The 19,155-nt window shown below is 47.7% G+C and overlaps 1 long non-coding RNA gene and 12 other non-coding genes across 14 annotated transcripts in view; all 13 read left to right on the forward strand.

Moving 5' to 3' along the window:
* The window catches only part of LOC126088045 (uncharacterized), a 49,246-nt gene extending 36,779 nt beyond the window's left edge, over nucleotides 1-12,467 (forward strand). For both annotated transcript variants that reach the window (XR_007519928.1, XR_007519929.1), the window contains exon 3: nucleotides 12,254-12,467. This is a non-coding gene — a long non-coding RNA (uncharacterized LOC126088045). The remainder of the gene's footprint in view (nucleotides 1-12,253) is intronic.
* Nucleotides 172-249, forward strand: LOC126057663 (small nucleolar RNA SNORD115). The gene has a single exon (XR_007512737.1). It is a non-coding gene; the product is annotated as a small nucleolar RNA SNORD115 (small nucleolar RNA).
* Nucleotides 1,870-1,950, forward strand: LOC126057375 (small nucleolar RNA SNORD115). Its single transcript, XR_007512470.1, has one exon. It is a non-coding gene; the product is annotated as a small nucleolar RNA SNORD115 (small nucleolar RNA).
* LOC126057664 (small nucleolar RNA SNORD115) lies at nucleotides 3,555-3,632 on the forward strand. Its single transcript, XR_007512738.1, has one exon. It is a non-coding gene; the product is annotated as a small nucleolar RNA SNORD115 (small nucleolar RNA).
* On the forward strand, nucleotides 5,253-5,333 carry LOC126057376 (small nucleolar RNA SNORD115). The gene has a single exon (XR_007512471.1). It is a non-coding gene; the product is annotated as a small nucleolar RNA SNORD115 (small nucleolar RNA).
* On the forward strand, nucleotides 6,938-7,015 carry LOC126057665 (small nucleolar RNA SNORD115). Its single transcript, XR_007512739.1, has one exon. It is a non-coding gene; the product is annotated as a small nucleolar RNA SNORD115 (small nucleolar RNA).
* LOC126057377 (small nucleolar RNA SNORD115) lies at nucleotides 8,636-8,716 on the forward strand. The gene has a single exon (XR_007512472.1). It is a non-coding gene; the product is annotated as a small nucleolar RNA SNORD115 (small nucleolar RNA).
* Nucleotides 10,321-10,398, forward strand: LOC126057779 (small nucleolar RNA SNORD115). The gene has a single exon (XR_007512852.1). It is a non-coding gene; the product is annotated as a small nucleolar RNA SNORD115 (small nucleolar RNA).
* Nucleotides 12,019-12,099, forward strand: LOC126057645 (small nucleolar RNA SNORD115). Its single transcript, XR_007512720.1, has one exon. It is a non-coding gene; the product is annotated as a small nucleolar RNA SNORD115 (small nucleolar RNA).
* A 1,236-nt stretch (nucleotides 12,468-13,703) lies between the features above and the next one.
* Nucleotides 13,704-13,781, forward strand: LOC126057666 (small nucleolar RNA SNORD115). The gene has a single exon (XR_007512740.1). It is a non-coding gene; the product is annotated as a small nucleolar RNA SNORD115 (small nucleolar RNA).
* Nucleotides 13,782-15,399: 1,618 nt separating this feature from the next.
* On the forward strand, nucleotides 15,400-15,480 carry LOC126057379 (small nucleolar RNA SNORD115). The gene has a single exon (XR_007512474.1). It is a non-coding gene; the product is annotated as a small nucleolar RNA SNORD115 (small nucleolar RNA).
* A 1,604-nt stretch (nucleotides 15,481-17,084) lies between these two features.
* Nucleotides 17,085-17,162, forward strand: LOC126057668 (small nucleolar RNA SNORD115). Its single transcript, XR_007512743.1, has one exon. It is a non-coding gene; the product is annotated as a small nucleolar RNA SNORD115 (small nucleolar RNA).
* Nucleotides 17,163-18,781: 1,619 nt separating this feature from the next.
* LOC126057374 (small nucleolar RNA SNORD115) lies at nucleotides 18,782-18,862 on the forward strand. Its single transcript, XR_007512469.1, has one exon. It is a non-coding gene; the product is annotated as a small nucleolar RNA SNORD115 (small nucleolar RNA).
* Nucleotides 18,863-19,155: the final 293 nt, after the last annotated feature.

The following is a 19,155-nucleotide window of genomic DNA, read 5'->3' on the forward strand; positions in this document are numbered from 1 at the left end:
GTGAGGTCGATGTCTGTTGTCCTGCTTTCATGGGGGTCAAGCCAACTCCCCTGGAAACTGGAAGAAGATGTGTGAATTCTCTCATCCAGTGTCATTCCTCGGTTGATGGAAGACATTTGTGGTAAGCATCTTCAGGTCTCAGGGGATTTTTCCTGGGGAGAGATATGGCTCGGGTCACTGATGACATAACCTGTCTCGAAGAGAGATGATGACCTAAAAATCATGCTCAGTGGGTTTATGCTGAGGCCCTGCGAGACACTCCTTTGCCCCTGCCTTATAGATCTTCTTTAGAGCAGACCCCCATTTTCATTCCTTTCACCTGCACCAAGTGATCCAAAACACCTGGGTGGCTGATTTTTGTCAGGCTGATTCCTTGGCTCTTTTCCTCTTTTTGTGTCATTTAGAAAGACCTGCTTCCATGAAACTCACCGCGGCGAGGTCACAAGGTGAGGGAATTACCGTGATTTTCCCTGGCCCCATCTGACACTTGGACAAGTGAGGATGCAGCCCAAAAGGCAGTAGAGGTTGTTGACAAAGCTGAGGCATGTCCCCTGGTGTTTGCTTGACCTTGCCTGGTTGACTAAGTGGCAGTGATGTGCGTGGGTGGATACTTAGGAATCTGAGGATCCTGAAAAATGTGCGCTTGAGTCGTCTCCGATAGCCGGGGTCCAAGTCCGATACGTCCTAGGGAATTGGGAGAAATGCACAACGAGAAGAATGTATTTTCCCAAGATATTTATGGGAGGTGAATGGCTCAGAGCTCTACGGGAGACTGGTCAACTTGCCATATTGAAAGCGTTTGTCAGTTTCAGCTGGCTTCTTAGGATCTGCAGGGCACTTTTCCCAGGAATCTTGAAATTGGATGAGAGATTCCGTAGTCTGATAGCTGGCTCCAGCTTTCAAGTGAAGGTAGCTGCACAGATACCTGCGTAGAAAATCTAAAGTCAGGGTCTATGCCATGCGTGAGGAGGACACGAGGGTCGTGAGCAGTTTCAGGTTCATGCCACAGGAAGTCGTGTTTCCTTGGAGCTGTAGACAGTGAATGCAGGTGTAAATGCTGCCTTGCACGAGTGCAAAGATCACTGTTCCTACACAGTTCATTGGAATCCCGTAGAGTTTCCATAAGACTCCTGCTCTGTTTGTGCCAAGAGATCTTCTGATGGTTGATAAACAGGAGGAGATATGTTCCCTGTGTTACCGTTCTTTGGGAAAGAGGTGGCCGGGTCTGTGTCTCTGCATGGCACAAGGGTGAAATCAAACTCCGGAAATTCGTAGGAGAAGTTTGGGGCAAATTCTTGGAGTAAGCACTCTTCTGAGTGTCCCACAGCTCGTTTGAAGATCCCCAGTTTGGGGAACCCTTGGGTGTAATTTCCTGAGAGTGCTCGTGCACGGGACAGTGCCTGTGGACACAGATTTGGCTTCCTTGTTACATGGGCCAGGGCTGATCAAAATGAAAAGCCTCTCCTTGCCTGGGACCTCCTGAGTTTTTTTTACTACGGTCTGAGACCTCTATGCCATGTCCTGATCTGGCACATGTCTGCCTTTCTGTCAAGGGTGAGCAGTCTCCCCAATGGGTTAGAAGTGCGTGTCTTGATGTTGTCCATATTTTTGAGCACATGTGGGAAAAACCTTAGCTGTTAGACCATGGATGTCTCTCGTCCGATGTCTGGCTTACTTCTTTGTCCTTCCTAAAAGGATTGCAAGGTCCAGGCCTGTTTTCCCACTTTCATGAGGGTCAAGCTACTCCCCAGGAACCTGGAAGAGGATGTGCGAACATTCTCATCCTGCATGATTCCGGGCTGGATGGAAGATGTCTGTGGTAAGGAACTTGAGGACTCAGGTGATTTTTCCTGGGGATTGATATGTCTCGGGTCAATGATGACACCTCCACTTCTCTGGAAGAGAAATGATGACATTAAAATCACGCTCAATGGGATCACACTGAAGTACAGAGGGAAACTGCTTTTCCCCAATCTTAATGATCTCCTTTAGAATGGAGCCCGTTTTGATTCCTTTTACGTCCAGCACGTGATCGAAAACTCCTCACTGACCGATTTTTGTCAAGCTGATTCCTTGGCTCCTTTCCTCTTTTTCTCTGACTTAGAAAGACCTACTTCCAAGAGATTCACCACAGGAAGAACACAAGGTGAGTGAATGATGGCAGTTTTACCTTGTCCCTGCTGATACTTGGACAAGTGAAAATGGAGCCCAAAAGGCAGTCGGGTTTTGTGGAGAAGCTGAGACGCGTGCCCTGCTTTTAGCTTGACGGGACCGATTGAATAAGTGGCGGTGATATGCACGGGTGGATAGTTAGGAAGCACAGGAACCTGGAAGAATTTCCACTTGAGGAATTTTTGATCATCCGGTGCCCAGCCTGGTATGTCTACGGAATTGAGAGAATGCACAGCGAGACAAATGTGCTTTTCTCATATATTTTCCGCTTGGGAATGGCTAGGAGCTCTACTGGAGAAACCGGACATACTTGCCATAGTTGAAAGCCTGTGTCAGTTGCGACTGGACGATTAGGATCTGCAGGGTATCTTTCCCACAAATCCTGGCATTGGGTGAACAATCGAGTAGTCTGATACCTCACTGTAGCTATCAAGAAAAGGTAGCAGCACAAATATCTGAGTCAAAAAACTAAGGTCAGGTTCGATGGCATTTGGTAAACGCGATGCGCGCGTCATGACTAGTTTCAGGTACGTGCCACAGGAAGTCACGATCGGCTAACACTCTAGTCAGGAAATGCAGGCATAACTGCTGCCTTCCACATGCGGAAAGATCATTTTCTTGACAGTTCTTTGGAATCTCATAGAGATTCTGTAGAACTGCTTTTCTGTATGCCCCACAGGATCCTGTGGTGGTTGATATACAGGAGGAGATGTTCTCCCTCTATAGGGATTATTCGGGCCTGAGGTAGATTGGATTGTGTCTCTACATGGCTCAGTGGTGAAATCAAAGTGTTGAAGGACTGTGGAAATTTCTAGAAGTGTTGGCACAATTCTTGGAAAGGAACTCATTCCCAAATGTCCTTCCAGCTGATTTGAAGATCCCCAGTTACTGGGGACTCTTGGGTGCCGTTTCCCGGGAGTCCAACACGTTGGACAGTGCCCCTGGACGCATATTTGGCTGCCTTCAACACATCAGTCAGGGTTAATCAATTGCAAAGGCTCCTTTTGCCTGCGTGCTCCTAAGAATTTGTACTACATCCAGGCACGAGTCTCACCTTGTGTCAAGGGTCAGCAGTCTCCCCAGTGGGTTGTAAATGGGTGTCTTGATTTTGTGCATATGTTTGCGACTATCTGGGAGAAAGCATAGCCATAGGGAAATGAGCTTCTCTCCTGTGATCTTTGTCTTACTGATTTGCCCTTTACCAAGGGATAGTGAGGTCGATGTCTGTTGTCCTGCTTTCATGGGGGTCAAGCCAACTCCCCTGGAAACTGGAAGAAGATGTGTGAATTCTCTCATCCAGTGTCATTCCTCGGTTGAAGGAAGACATTTGTGGTAAGCATCTTCAGGTCTCAGGGGATTTTTCCTGGGGAGAGATATGGCTCGGGTCACTGATGACATAACCTGTCTCGAAGAGAGATGATGACCTAAAAATCATGCTCAGTGGGTTTATGCTGAGGCCCTGCGAGACACTCCTTTGCCCCTGCCTTATAGATCTTCTTTAGAGCAGACCCCCATTTTCATTCCTTTCACCTGCACCAAGTGATCCAAAACACCTGGGTGGCTGATTTTTGTCAGGCTGATTCCTTGGCTCTTTTCCTCTTTTTGTGTCATTTAGAAAGACCTGCTTCCATGAAACTCACCGCGGCGAGGTCACAAGGTGAGGGAATTACCGTGATTTTCCCTGGCCCCATCTGACACTTGGACAAGTGAGGATGCAGCCCAAAAGGCAGTAGAGGTTGTTGACAAAGCTGAGGCATGTCCCCTGGTGTTTGCTTGACCTTGCCTGGTTGACTAAGTGGCAGTGATGTGCGTGGGTGGATACTTAGGAATCTGAGGATCCTGAAAAATGTGCGCTTGAGTCGTCTCCGATAGCCGGGGTCCAAGTCCGATACGTCCTAGGGAATTGGGAGAAATGCACAACGAGAAGAATGTATTTTCCCAAGATATTTATGGGAGGTGAATGGCTCAGAGCTCTACGGGAGACTGGTCAACTTGCCATATTGAAAGCGTTTGTCAGTTTCAGCTGGCTTCTTAGGATCTGCAGGGCACTTTTCCCAGGAATCTTGAAATTGGATGAGAGATTCCGTAGTCTGATAGCTGGCTCCAGCTTTCAAGTGAAGGTAGCTGCACAGATACCTGCGTAGAAAATCTAAAGTCAGGGTCTATGCCATGCGTGAGGAGGACACGAGGGTCGTGAGCAGTTTCAGGTTCATGCCACAGGAAGTCGTGTTTCCTTGGAGCTGTAGACAGTGAATGCAGGTGTAAATGCTGCCTTGCACGAGTGCAAAGATCACTGTTCCTACACAGTTCATTGGAATCCCGTAGAGTTTCCATAAGACTCCTGCTCTGTTTGTGCCAAGAGATCTTCTGATGGTTGATAAACAGGAGGAGATATGTTCCCTGTGTTACCGTTCTTTGGGAAAGAGGTGGCCGGGTCTGTGTCTCTGCATGGCACAAGGGTGAAATCAAACTCCGGAAATTCGTAGGAGAAGTTTGGGGCAAATTCTTGGAGTAAGCACTCTTCTGAGTGTCCCACAGCTCGTTTGAAGATCCCCAGTTTGGGGAACCCTTGGGTGTAATTTCCTGAGAGTGCTCGTGCACGGGACAGTGCCTGTGGACACAGATTTGGCTTCCTTGTTACATGGGCCAGGGCTGATCAAAATGAAAAGCCTCTCCTTGCCTGGGACCTCCTGAGTTTTTTTTACTACGGTCTGAGACCTCTATGCCATGTCCTGATCTGGCACATGTCTGCCTTTCTGTCAAGGGTGAGCAGTCTCCCCAATGGGTTAGAAGTGCGTGTCTTGATGTTGTCCATATTTTTGAGCACATGTGGGAAAAACCTTAGCTGTTAGACCATGGATGTCTCTCGTCCGATGTCTGGCTTACTTCTTTGTCCTTCCTAAAAGGATTGCAAGGTCCAGGCCTGTTTTCCCACTTTCATGAGGGTCAAGCTACTCCCCAGGAACCTGGAAGAGGATGTGCGAACATTCTCATCCTGCATGATTCCGGGCTGGATGGAAGATGTCTGTGGTAAGGAACTTGAGGACTCAGGTGATTTTTCCTGGGGATTGATATGTCTCGGGTCAATGATGACACCTCCACTTCTCTGGAAGAGAAATGATGACATTAAAATCACGCTCAATGGGATCACACTGAAGTACAGAGGGAAACTGCTTTTCCCCAATCTTAATGATCTCCTTTAGAATGGAGCCCGTTTTGATTCCTTTTACGTCCAGCACGTGATCGAAAACTCCTCACTGACCGATTTTTGTCAAGCTGATTCCTTGGCTCCTTTCCTCTTTTTCTCTGACTTAGAAAGACCTACTTCCAAGAGATTCACCACAGGAAGAACACAAGGTGAGTGAATGATGGCAGTTTTACCTTGTCCCTGCTGATACTTGGACAAGTGAAAATGGAGCCCAAAAGGCAGTCGGGTTTTGTGGAGAAGCTGAGACGCGTGCCCTGCTTTTAGCTTGACGGGACCGATTGAATAAGTGGCGGTGATATGCACGGGTGGATAGTTAGGAAGCACAGGAACCTGGAAGAATTTCCACTTGAGGAATTTTTGATCATCCGGTGCCCAGCCTGGTATGTCTACGGAATTGAGAGAATGCACAGCGAGACAAATGTGCTTTTCTCATATATTTTCCGCTTGGGAATGGCTAGGAGCTCTACTGGAGAAACCGGACATACTTGCCATAGTTGAAAGCCTGTGTCAGTTGCGACTGGACGATTAGGATCTGCAGGGTATCTTTCCCACAAATCCTGGCATTGGGTGAACAATCGAGTAGTCTGATACCTCACTGTAGCTATCAAGAAAAGGTAGCAGCACAAATATCTGAGTCAAAAAACTAAGGTCAGGTTCGATGGCATTTGGTAAACGCGATGCGCGCGTCATGACTAGTTTCAGGTACGTGCCACAGGAAGTCACGATCGGCTAACACTCTAGTCAGGAAATGCAGGCATAACTGCTGCCTTCCACATGCGGAAAGATCATTTTCTTGACAGTTCTTTGGAATCTCATAGAGATTCTGTAGAACTGCTTTTCTGTATGCCCCACAGGATCCTGTGGTGGTTGATATACAGGAGGAGATGTTCTCCCTCTATAGGGATTATTCGGGCCTGAGGTAGATTGGATTGTGTCTCTACATGGCTCAGTGGTGAAATCAAAGTGTTGAAGGACTGTGGAAATTTCTAGAAGTGTTGGCACAATTCTTGGAAAGGAACTCATTCCCAAATGTCCTTCCAGCTGATTTGAAGATCCCCAGTTACTGGGGACTCTTGGGTGCCGTTTCCCGGGAGTCCAACACGTTGGACAGTGCCCCTGGACGCATATTTGGCTGCCTTCAACACATCAGTCAGGGTTAATCAATTGCAAAGGCTCCTTTTGCCTGCGTGCTCCTAAGAATTTGTACTACATCCAGGCACGAGTCTCACCTTGTGTCAAGGGTCAGCAGTCTCCCCAGTGGGTTGTAAATGGGTGTCTTGATTTTGTGCATATGTTTGCGACTATCTGGGAGAAAGCATAGCCATAGGGAAATGAGCTTCTCTCCTGTGATCTTTGTCTTACTGATTTGCCCTTTACCAAGGGATAGTGAGGTCGATGTCTGTTGTCCTGCTTTCATGGGGGTCAAGCCAACTCCCCTGGAAACTGGAAGAAGATGTGTGAATTCTCTCATCCAGTGTCATTCCTCGGTTGAAGGAAGACATTTGTGGTAAGCATCTTCAGGTCTCAGGGGATTTTTCCTGGGGAGAGATATGGCTCGGGTCACTGATGACATAACCTGTCTCGAAGAGAGATGATGACCTAAAAATCATGCTCAGTGGGTTTATGCTGAGGCCCTGCGAGACACTCCTTTGCCCCTGCCTTATAGATCTTCTTTAGAGCAGACCCCCATTTTCATTCCTTTCACCTGCACCAAGTGATCCAAAACACCTGGGTGGCTGATTTTTGTCAGGCTGATTCCTTGGCTCTTTTCCTCTTTTTGTGTCATTTAGAAAGACCTGCTTCCATGAAACTCACCGCGGCGAGGTCACAAGGTGAGGGAATTACCGTGATTTTCCCTGGCCCCATCTGACACTTGGACAAGTGAGGATGCAGCCCAAAAGGCAGTAGAGGTTGTTGACAAAGCTGAGGCATGTCCCCTGGTGTTTGCTTGACCTTGCCTGGTTGACTAAGTGGCAGTGATGTGCGTGGGTGGATACTTAGGAATCTGAGGATCCTGAAAAATGTGCGCTTGAGTCGTCTCCGATAGCCGGGGTCCAAGTCCGATACGTCCTAGGGAATTGGGAGAAATGCACAACGAGAAGAATGTATTTTCCCAAGATATTTATGGGAGGTGAATGGCTCAGAGCTCTACGGGAGACTGGTCAACTTGCCATATTGAAAGCGTTTGTCAGTTTCAGCTGGCTTCTTAGGATCTGCAGGGCACTTTTCCCAGGAATCTTGAAATTGGATGAGAGATTCCGTAGTCTGATAGCTGGCTCCAGCTTTCAAGTGAAGGTAGCTGCACAGATACCTGCGTAGAAAATCTAAAGTCAGGGTCTATGCCATGCGTGAGGAGGACACGAGGGTCGTGAGCAGTTTCAGGTTCATGCCACAGGAAGTCGTGTTTCCTTGGAGCTGTAGACAGTGAATGCAGGTGTAAATGCTGCCTTGCACGAGTGCAAAGATCACTGTTCCTACACAGTTCATTGGAATCCCGTAGAGTTTCCATAAGACTCCTGCTCTGTTTGTGCCAAGAGATCTTCTGATGGTTGATAAACAGGAGGAGATATGTTCCCTGTGTTACCGTTCTTTGGGAAAGAGGTGGCCGGGTCTGTGTCTCTGCATGGCACAAGGGTGAAATCAAACTCCGGAAATTCGTAGGAGAAGTTTGGGGCAAATTCTTGGAGTAAGCACTCTTCTGAGTGTCCCACAGCTCGTTTGAAGATCCCCAGTTTGGGGAACCCTTGGGTGTAATTTCCTGAGAGTGCTCGTGCACGGGACAGTGCCTGTGGACACAGATTTGGCTTCCTTGTTACATGGGCCAGGGCTGATCAAAATGAAAAGCCTCTCCTTGCCTGGGACCTCCTGAGTTTTTTTTACTACGGTCTGAGACCTCTATGCCATGTCCTGATCTGACACATGCCTGCCTTTCTGTCAAGGGTGAGCAGTCTCCCCAATGGGTTAGAAGTGCGTGTCTTGATGTTGTCCATATTTTTGAGCACATGTGGGAAAAACCTTAGCTGTTAGACCATGGATGTCTCTCGTCCGATGTCTGGCTTACTTCTTTGTCCTTCCTAAAAGGATTGCAAGGTCCAGGCCTGTTTTCCCACTTTCATGAGGGTCAAGCTACTCCCCAGGAACCTGGAAGAGGATGTGCGAACATTCTCATCCTGCATGATTCCGGGCTGGATGGAAGATGTCTGTGGTAAGGAACTTGAGGACTCAGGTGATTTTTCCTGGGGATTGATATGTCTCGGGTCAATGATGACACCTCCACTTCTCTGGAAGAGAAATGATGACATTAAAATCACGCTCAATGGGATCACACTGAAGTACAGAGGGAAACTGCTTTTCCCCAATCTTAATGATCTCCTTTAGAATGGAGCCCGTTTTGATTCCTTTTACGTCCAGCACGTGATCGAAAACTCCTCACTGACCGATTTTTGTCAAGCTGATTCCTTGGCTCCTTTCCTCTTTTTCTCTGACTTAGAAAGACCTACTTCCAAGAGATTCACCACAGGAAGAACACAAGGTGAGTGAATGATGGCAGTTTTACCTTGTCCCTGCTGATACTTGGACAAGTGAAAATGGAGCCCAAAAGGCAGTCGGGTTTTGTGGAGAAGCTGAGACGCGTGCCCTGCTTTTAGCTTGACGGGACCGATTGAATAAGTGGCGGTGATATGCACGGGTGGATAGTTAGGAAGCACAGGAACCTGGAAGAATTTCCACTTGAGGAATTTTTGATCATCCGGTGCCCAGCCTGGTATGTCTACGGAATTGAGAGAATGCACAGCGAGACAAATGTGCTTTTCTCATATATTTTCCGCTTGGGAATGGCTAGGAGCTCTACTGGAGAAACCGGACATACTTGCCATAGTTGAAAGCCTGTGTCAGTTGCGACTGGACGATTAGGATCTGCAGGGTATCTTTCCCACAAATCCTGGCATTGGGTGAACAATCGAGTAGTCTGATACCTCACTGTAGCTATCAAGAAAAGGTAGCAGCACAAATATCTGAGTCAAAAAACTAAGGTCAGGTTCGATGGCATTTGGTAAACGCGATGCACGCGTCATCACTAGTTTCAGGTACGTGCCACAGGAAGTCACGATCGGCTAACACTCTAGTCAGGAAATGCAGGCATAACTGCTGCCTTCCACATGCGGAAAGATCATTTTCTTGACAGTTCTTTGGAATCTCATAGAGATTCTGTAGAACTGCTTTTCTGTATGCCCCACAGGATCCTGTGGTGGTTGATATACAGGAGGAGATGTTCTCCCTCTATAGGGATTATTCGGGCCTGAGGTAGATTGGATTGTGTCTCTACATGGCTCAGTGGTGAAATCAAAGTGTTGAAGGACTGTGGAAATTTCTAGAAGTGTTGGCACAATTCTTGGAAAGGAACTCATTCCCAAATGTCCTTCCAGCTGATTTGAAGATCCCCAGTTACTGGGGACTCTTGGGTGCCGTATCCCGAGAGTCCAACACGTTGGACGGTGCCCCTGGACGCATATTTGGCTGCCTTCAACACATCAGTCAGGGTTAATCAATTGCAAAGGCTCCTTTTGCCTGCGTGCTCCTGAGAATTTGTACTACATCCAGGCACGAGTCTCACTTTGTGTCAAGGGTCAGCAGTCTCCCCAGTGGGTTGTAAATGGGTGTCTTGATTTTGTGCATATGTTTGCGACTATCTGGGAGAAAGCATAGCCATAGGGAAGTGAGCTTCTCTCCTGTGAACTTTGTCTTACTGATTTGCCCTTTTCCAAGGGATAGTGAGGTCGATGTCTGTTGTCCTGCTTTCATGGGGGTCAAGCCAACTCCCCTGGAAACTGGAAGACGATGTGTGAATTCTCTCACCCAGTGTCATTCCTCGGTGGAAGGAAGACATTTGTGGTAAGCATCTTCAGGTCTCAGGGGATTTTTCCTGGGGAGAGATATGGCTCGGGTCAATGATGACATAACCTGTCTCGAAGAGAGATGATGACCTAAAAATCGTGCTCAGTGGGTTTATGCTGAGGCCCTGCGAGACACTCCTTTGCCCCGGCCTTATAGATCTTCTTTAGAGCAGACCCCCATTTTCATTCCTTTCACCTGCACCAAGTGATCCAAAACACCTGGGTGGCTGATTTTTGTCAGGCTGATTCCTTGGCTCTTTTCCTCTTTTTGTGTCATTTAGAAAGACCTGCTTCCATGAAACTCACCGCGGCGAGGTCACAAGGTGAGGGAATCACCGTGATTTTCCCTGGCCCCATCTGACACTTGGACAAGTGAGGATGCAGCCCAAAAGGCAGTAGAGGTTGTTGACAAAGCTGAGGCATGTCCCCTGGTGTTTGCTTGACCTTGCCTGGTTGACTAAGTGGCAGTGATGTGCGTGGGTGGATACTTAGGAATCTGAGGATCCTGAAAAATGTGCGCTTGAGTCGTCTCCGATAGCCGGGGTCCAAGTCCGATACGTCCTAGGGAATTGGGAGAAATGCACAACGAGAAGAATGTATTTTCCCAAGATATTTATGGGAGGTGAATGGCTCAGAGCTCTACGGGAGACTGGTCAACTTGCCATATTGAAAGCGTTTGTCAGTTTCAGCTGGCTTCTTAGGATCTGCAGGGCACTTTTCCCAGGAATCTTGAAATTGGATGAGAGATTCCGTAGTCTGATAGCTGGCTCCAGTTTTCAAGTGAAGGTAGCTGCACAGATACCTGCGTAGAAAATCTAAAGTCAGGGTCTATGCCATGTGTGAGTAGGACACGAGGGTCGTGAGCAGTTTCAGGTTCATGCCACAGGAAGTCATGTTTCCTTGGAGCTGTAGACAGTGAATGCAGGTGTAAATGCTGCCTTGCACGAGTGCAAAGATCACTGTTCCTACACAGTTCATTGGAATCCCGTAGAGTTTCCATAAGACTCCTGCTCTGTTTGTGCCAAGAGATCTTCCGATGGTTGATAAACAGGAGGAGATATGTTCCCTGTGTTACTCTTCTTTGGGAAAGAGGTGGCCGGGTCTGTGTCTCTGCATGGCACAAGGGTGAAATCAAACTCCGGAAATTCGTAGGAGAAGTTTGGGGCAAATTCTTGAAGTAAGCACTCTTCTGAGTGTCCCACAGCTCGTTTGAAGATCCCCAGTTTGGGGAACCCTTGGGTGTAATTTCCTGAGAATACTCGTGCACGGGACAGTGCCTGTGGACACAGATTTGGCTTCCTTGTTACATGGGCCAGGGCTGATCAAAATGAAAAGCTTCTCCTTGCCTGGGACCTCCTGAGTTTTTTTTACTATGGTCTGAGACCTCTATGCCATGTCCTGATCTGGCACATGTCTGCCTTTCTGTCAAGGGTGAGCAGTCTCCCTAATGGGTTAGAAGTGCGTGTCTTGATGTTGTCCATATTTTTGAGCACATGTGGGAAAAACCTTAGCTGTTAGACCATGGATGTCTCTCGTCTGATGTCTGGCTTACTTCTTTGTCCTTCCTAAAAGGATTGCAAGGTCCAGGCCTGTTTGCCCGCTTTCATGAGGGTCAAGCTACTCCCCAGGAACCTGGAAGAGGATGTGCGAACATTCTCATCCTGCATGATTCCGGGCTGGATGGAAGATGTCTGTGGTAAGGAACTTGAGGACTCCGGTGATTTTTCCTGGGGATTGATATGTCTCGGGTCAATGATGACACCTCCACTTCTCTGGAAGAGAAATGATGACATTAAAATCACGCTCAATAGGATCACGCTGAGGCCCAGAGGGAAACTGCTTTTCCCCAATCTTAATGATCTCCTTTAGAATGGAGCCCGTTTTGATTCCTTTTACGTCCAGCACGTGATCGAAAACTCCTCACTGACCGATTTTTGTCAAGCTGATTCCTTGGCTCCTTTCCTCTTTTTCTCTGACTTAGAAAGACCTACTGCCAAGAGATTCACCACAGGAAGAACACAAGGTGAGTGAATGATGGCAGTTTTACCTTGTCCCTGCTGATACTTGGACAAGTGAAAATGGAGCCCAAAAGGCAGTCGGGTTTTGTGGAGAAGCTGAGACGCGTGCCCTGCTTTTAGCTTGACGGGACCGATTGAATAAGTGGCGGTGATATGCACGGGTGGATAGTTAGGAAGCACAGGAACCTGGAAGAATTTCCACTTGAGGAATTTTTGATCATCCGGTGCCCAGCCTGGTATGTCTACGGAATTGAGAGAATGCACAGCGAGACAAATGTGCTTTTCTCATATATTTTCCGCTTGGGAATTGGTAGGCGCTCTACTGGAGAAACCGGACATACTTGCCATAGTTGAAAGCCTGTGTCAGTTGCGACTGGACGATTAGGATCTGCAGGGTATCTTTCCCACAAATCCTGGCATTGGGTGAACAATCGAGTAGTCTGATACCTCACTGTAGCTATCAAGAAAAGGTAGCAGCACAAATATCTGAGTCAAAACACTAAGGTCAGGTTCGATGGCATTTGGTAAACGCGATGCGCGCGTCATGACTAGTTTCAGGTACGTGCCACAGGAAGTCACGATCGGCTAACACTCTAGTCAGGAAATGCAGGCATAACTGCTGCCTTCCACATGCGGAAAGATCATTTTCTTGACAGTTCTTTGGAATCTCATAGAGACTCTATAGAACTGCTTTTCTGTATGCCCCACAGGATCCTGTGGTGGTTGATATACAGGAGGAGATGTTCTCCCTCTATAGGGATTATTCGGGCCTGAGGTAGATTGGATTGTGTCTCTACATGGCTCAGTGGTGAAATCAAAGTGTTGAAGGACTGTGGAAATTTCTAGAAGTGTTGGCACAATTCTTGGAAAGGAACTCATTCCCAAATGTCCTTCCAGCTGATTTGAAGATCCCCAGTTACTGGGGACTCTTGGGTGCCGTATCCCGAGAGTCCAACACGTTGGACAGTGCCCCTGGACGCATATTTGGCTGCCTTCAACACATCAGTCAGGGTTAATCAATTGCAAAGGCTCCTTTTGCCTGCGTGCTCCTAAGAATTTGTACTACATCCAGGCACGAGTCTCACCTTGTGTCAAGGGTCAGCAGTCTCCCCAGTGGGTTGTAAATGGGTGTCTTGATTTTGTGCATATGTTTGCGACTATCTGGGAGAAAGCATAGCCATAGGGAAATGAGCTTCTCTCCTGTGATCTTTGTCTTACTGATTTGCCCTTTACCAAGGGATAGTGAGGTCGATGTCTGTTGTCCTGCTTTCATGGGGGTCAAGCCAACTCCCCTGGAAACTGGAAGAAGATGTGTGAATTCTCTCATCCAGTGTCATTCCTCGGTTGAAGGAAGACATTTGTGGTAAGCATCTTCAGGTCTCAGGGGATTTTTCCTGGGGAGAGATATGGCTCGGGTCACTGATGACATAACCTGTCTCGAAGAGAGATGATGACCTAAAAATCATGCTCAGTGGGTTTATGCTGAGGCCCTCGAGACACTCCTTTGCCCCTGCCTTATAGATCTTCTTTAGAGCAGACCCCCATTTTCATTCCTTTCACCTGCACCAAGTGATCCAAAACACCTGGGTGGCTGATTTTTGTCAGGCTGATTCCTTGGCTCTTTTCCTCTTTTTGTGTCATTTAGAAAGACCTGCTTCCATGAAACTCACCGCGGCGAGGTCACAAGGTGAGGGAATTACCGTGATTTTCCCTGGCCCCATCTGACACTTGGACAAGTGAGGATGCAGCCCAAAAGGCAGTAGAGGTTGTTGACAAAGCTGAGGCATGTCCCCTGGTGTTTGCTTGACCTTGCCTGGTTGACTAAGTGGCAGTGATGTGCGTGGGTGGATACTTAGGAATCTGAGGATCCTGAAAAATGTGCGCTTGAGTCGTCTCCGATAGCCTGGGTCCAAGTCCGATACGTCCTAGGGAATTGGGAGAAATGCACAACGAGAAGAATGTATTTTCCCAAGATATTTATGGGAGGTGAATGGCTCAGGGCTCTACGGGAGACTGGTCACCTTGCCATATTGAAAGCGTTTGTCAGTTTCAGCTGGCTTCTTAGGATCTGCAGGGCACTTTTCCCAGGAATCTTGAAATTGGATGAGAGATTCTGTAGTCTGATAGCTGGCTCCAGCTTTCAAGTGAAGGTAGCTGCACAGATACCTGCGTAGAAAATCTAAAGTCAGGGTCTATGCCATGTGTGAGGAGGACACGAGGGTCGTGAGCAGTTTCAGGTTCATGCCACAGGAAGTCATGTTTCCTTGGAGCTGTAGACAGTGAATGCTTGTGTAAATGCTGCCTTGCACGAGTGCAAAGATCACTGTTCCTACACAGTTCATTGGAATCCCGTAGAGTTTCCATAAGACTCCTGCTCTGTTTGTGCCAAGAGATCTTCTGATGGTTGATAAACAGGAGGAGATATGTTCCCTGTGTTACCGCTCTTTGGGAATGAGGTGGCCGGGTTGTGTCTCTGCATGGCACAAGGGTGAAATCAAACTCCGGAAATTCGTAGGAGAAGTTTTGGGAAAATTCCTGGATTAAGCACTCTTCCGAGTGTCCCACAGCTCGTTTGAAGATCCCCAGTTTGGGGAACCCTTGGGTGTAATTTCCTGAGAGTGCTCGTGCACGGGACAGTGCCTGTGGACACAGATTTGGCTTCCTTGTTACATGGGCCAGGGCTGATCAAAATGAAAAGCCTCTCCTTGCCTGGGACCTCCTGAGTTTTTTTTACTACGGTCTGAGACCTCTATGCCATGTCCTGATCTGGCACATGTCTGCCTTTCTGTCAAGGGTGAGCAGTCTCCTTAATGGGTTAGAAGTGCGTGTCTTGATGTTGTCCATATTTTTGAGCACATGTGGGAAAAACCTTAGCTGTTAGACCATGGATGTCTCTCGTCCGATGTCTGGCTTACTTCTTTGTCCTTCCTAAAAGGATTGCAAGGTCCAAGCCTGTTTTCCCGCTTTCGTGAGAGTCAAGCTACTCCCCAGGACCCTGGAAGAGGATGTGCGAACATTCTCATCCTGCATGATTCCGGGCTGGATGGAAGATGTCTGTGGTAAGGAACTTGAGGACTCAGGTGATTTTTCCTGGGGATTGATATGTCTCGGGTCAATGATGTCATGTCCATTTCTCTGGAAGAGAAATGGTGACATTAAAATTGCACTCAGTATGATCACGCTGAGGCCCAGAGGGAAACTGCTTTTCCCCAATCTTCATGATCTCCTTTAGAATGGAGCCCGTTTTGATTCCTTTTACGTCCAGCACGTGATGAAAAACTCCTCACTGACCGATTTTTGTCAGGCTGATTCCTTGGCTCCTTTCCTCTTTTTCTCTGACTTCGAGACACCTACTTCCAAGAGATTCCCCACAGGAAGAACACAAGGTGAGTGAATGATGGCAGTTTTACCTTGTCCCTGCTGATACTTGGACAAGTGAAAATGGAGCCCAAAAGGCAGTCGGGTTTTGTGGAGAAGCTGAGACGCGTCCCCTGCTTTTAGCTTGACCTGACCGATTGAATAAGTGGCGGTGATATGCACGGGTGGATAGTTAGGAAGCACAGGAACCTGGAAGAATTTCCACTTGAGGAATTTTTGATAATCTGGTTCTCAGCCTGTTATGTCTATGGAATTGGAGGAATGCGCAGCTAGACAAATGTGCTTTTCTCCAGAATTTTCCGGATGGAATTGGCTAGGAGGTCTGCTTCAGAAACCGGACATACTTGCCATAGTTGAAAGCCTGTGTCAGTTGCGACTGGACGATTAGGATCTGCAGGGTATCTTTTCCACAAATCCTGGCATTGGATGAACAATCGAGTAGTCTGATACCTCACTGTAGCTATCAAGAAAAGGTAGCAGCACAAATATCTGAGTCAAAAAACTAAGGTCAGGTTCGATGGCATTTGGTAAACGCGATGCGCGCGTCATGACTAGTTTCAGGTACGTGCCACAGGAAGTCACGATCGGCTAACACTCTAGTCAGGAAATGCAGGCATAACTGCTGCCTTCCACATGCGGAAAGATCATTTTCTTGACAGTTCTTTGGAATCTCATAGAGACTCTATAGAACTGCTTTTCTGTATGCCCCACAGGATCCTGTGGTGGTTGATATACAGGAGGAGATGTTCTCCCTCTATAGGGATTATTCGGGCCTGAGGTAGATTGGATTGTGTCTCTACATGGCTCAGTGGTGAAATCAAAGTGTTGAAGGACTGTGGAAATTTCTAGAAGTGTTGGCACAATTCTTGGAAAGGAACTCATTCCCAAATGTCCTTCCAGCTGATTTGAAGATCCCCAGTTACTGGGGACTCTTGGGTGCCGTATCCCGAGAGTCCAACACGTTGGACAGTGCCCCTGGACGCATATTTGGCTGCCTTCAACACATCAGTCAGGGTTAATCAATTGCAAAGGCTCCTTTTGCCTGCGTGCTCCTAAGAATTTGTACTACATCCAGGCACGAGTCTCACCTTGTGTCAAGGGTCAGCAGTCTCCCCAGTGGGTTGTAAATGGGTGTCTTGATTTTGTGCATATGTTTGCGACTATCTGGGAGAAAGCATAGCCATAGGGAAATGAGCTTCTCTCCTGTGATCTTTGTCTTACTGATTTGCCCTTTACCAAGGGATAGTGAGGTCGATGTCTGTTGTCCTGCTTTCATGGGGGTCAAGCCAACTCCCCTGGAAACTGGAAGAAGATGTGTGAATTCTCTCATCCAGTGTCATTCCTCGGTTGAAGGAAGACATTTGTGGTAAGCATCTTCAGGTCTCAGGGGATTTTTCCTGGGGAGAGATATGGCTCGGGTCACTGATGACATAACCTGTCTCGAAGAGAGATGATGACCTAAAAATCATGCTCAGTGGGTTTATGCTGAGGCCCTCGAGACACTCCTTTGCCCCTGCCTTATAGATCTTCTTTAGAGCAGACCCCCATTTTCATTCCTTTCACCTGCACCAAGTGATCCAAAACACCTGGGTGGCTGATTTTTGTCAGGCTGATTCCTTGGCTCTTTTCCTCTTTTTGTGTCATTTAGAAAGACCTGCTTCCATGAAACTCACCGCGGCGAGGTCACAAGGTGAGGGAATTACCGTGATTTTCCCTGGCCCCATCTGACACTTGGACAAGTGAGGATGCAGCCCAAAAGGCAGTAGAGGTTGTTGACAAAGCTGAGGCATGTCCCCTGGTGTTTGCTTGACCTTGCCTGGTTGACTAAGTGGCAGTGATGTGCGTGGGTGGATACTTAGGAATCTGAGGATCCTGAAAAATGTGCGCTTGAGTCGTCTCCGATAGCCTGGGTCCAAGTCCGATACGTCCTAGGGAATTGGGAGAAATGCACAACGAGAAGAATGTATTTTCCCAAGATATTTATGGGAGGTGAATGGCTCAGGGCTCTACGGGAGACTGGTCACCTTGCCATATTGAAAGCGTTTGTCAGTTTCAGCTGGCTTCTTAGGATCTGCAGGGCACTTTTCCCAGGAATCTTGAAATTGGATGAGAGATTCTGTAGTCTGATAGCTGGCTCCAGCTTTCAAGTGAAGGTAGCTGCACAGATACCTGCGTAGAAAATCTAAAGTCAGGGTCTATGCCATGTGTGAGGAGGACACGAGGGTCGTGAGCAGTTTCAGGTTCATGCCACAGGACGTCATGTTTCCTTGGAGCTGTAGACAGTGAATGCTTGTGTAAATGCTGCCTTGCACGAGTGCAAAGATCACTGTTCCTACACAGTTCATTGGAATCCCGTAGAGTTTCCATAAGACTCCTGCTCTGTTTGTGCCAAGAGATCTTCTGATGGTTGATAAACAGGAGGAGATATGTTCCCTGTGTTACCGCTCTTTGGGAATGAGGTGGCCGGGTCTGTGTCTCTGCATGGCACAAGTGTGAAATCAAACTCCGGAAATTCGTAGGAGAAGTTTTGGGAAAATTCCTGGAGTAAGCACTCTTCCGAGTGTCCCACAGCTCGTTTGAAGATCCCCAGTTTGGGGAACCCTTGGGTGTAATTTCCTGAGAGTGCTCGTGCACGGGACAGTGCCTGTGGACACAGATTTGGCTTCCTTGTTACATGGGCCAGGGCTGATCAAAATGAAAAGCCTCTCCTTGCCTGGGACCTCCTGAGTTTTTTTTACTACGGTCTGAGACCTCTATGCCATGTCCTGATCTGGCACATGTCTGCCTTTCTGTCAAGGGTGAGCAGTCTCCCTAATGGGTTAGAAGTGCGTGTCTTGATGTTGTCCATATTTTTGAGCACATGTGGGAAAAACCTTAGCTGTTAGACCATGGATGTCTCTCGTCCGATGTCTGGCTTACTTCTTTGTCCTTCCTAAAAGGATTGCAAGGTCCAAGCCTGTTTTCCCGCTTTCGTGAGAGTCAAGCTACTCCCCAGGACCCTGGAAGAGGATGTGCGAACATTCTCATCCTGCATGATTCCGGGCTGGATGGAAGATGTCTGTGGTAAGGAACTTGAGGACTCAGGTGATTTTTCCTGGGGATTGATATGTCTCGGGTCAATGATGTCATGTCCATTTCTCTGGAAGAGAAATGGTGACATTAAAATTGCGCTCAGTATGATCACGCTGAGGCCCAGAGGGAAACTGCTTTTCCCCAATCTTCATGATCTCCTTTAGAATGGAGCCCGTTTTGATTCCTTTTACGTCCAGCACGTGATGAAAAACTCCTCACTGACCGATTTTTGTCAGGCTGATTCCTTGGCTCCTTTCCTCTTTTTCTCTGACTTCGAGACACCTACTTCCAAGAGATTCCCCACAGGAAGAACACAAGGTGAGTGAATGATGGCAGTTTTACCTTGTCCCTGCTGATACTTGGACAAGTGAAAATGGAGCCCAAAAGGCAGTCGGGTTTTGTGGAGAAGCTGAGA

This window comes from Elephas maximus, chromosome 13, assembly GCF_024166365.1.
Source record: "Elephas maximus indicus isolate mEleMax1 chromosome 13, mEleMax1 primary haplotype, whole genome shotgun sequence".
Lineage (NCBI taxonomy): Eukaryota > Metazoa > Chordata > Mammalia > Proboscidea > Elephantidae > Elephas > Elephas maximus.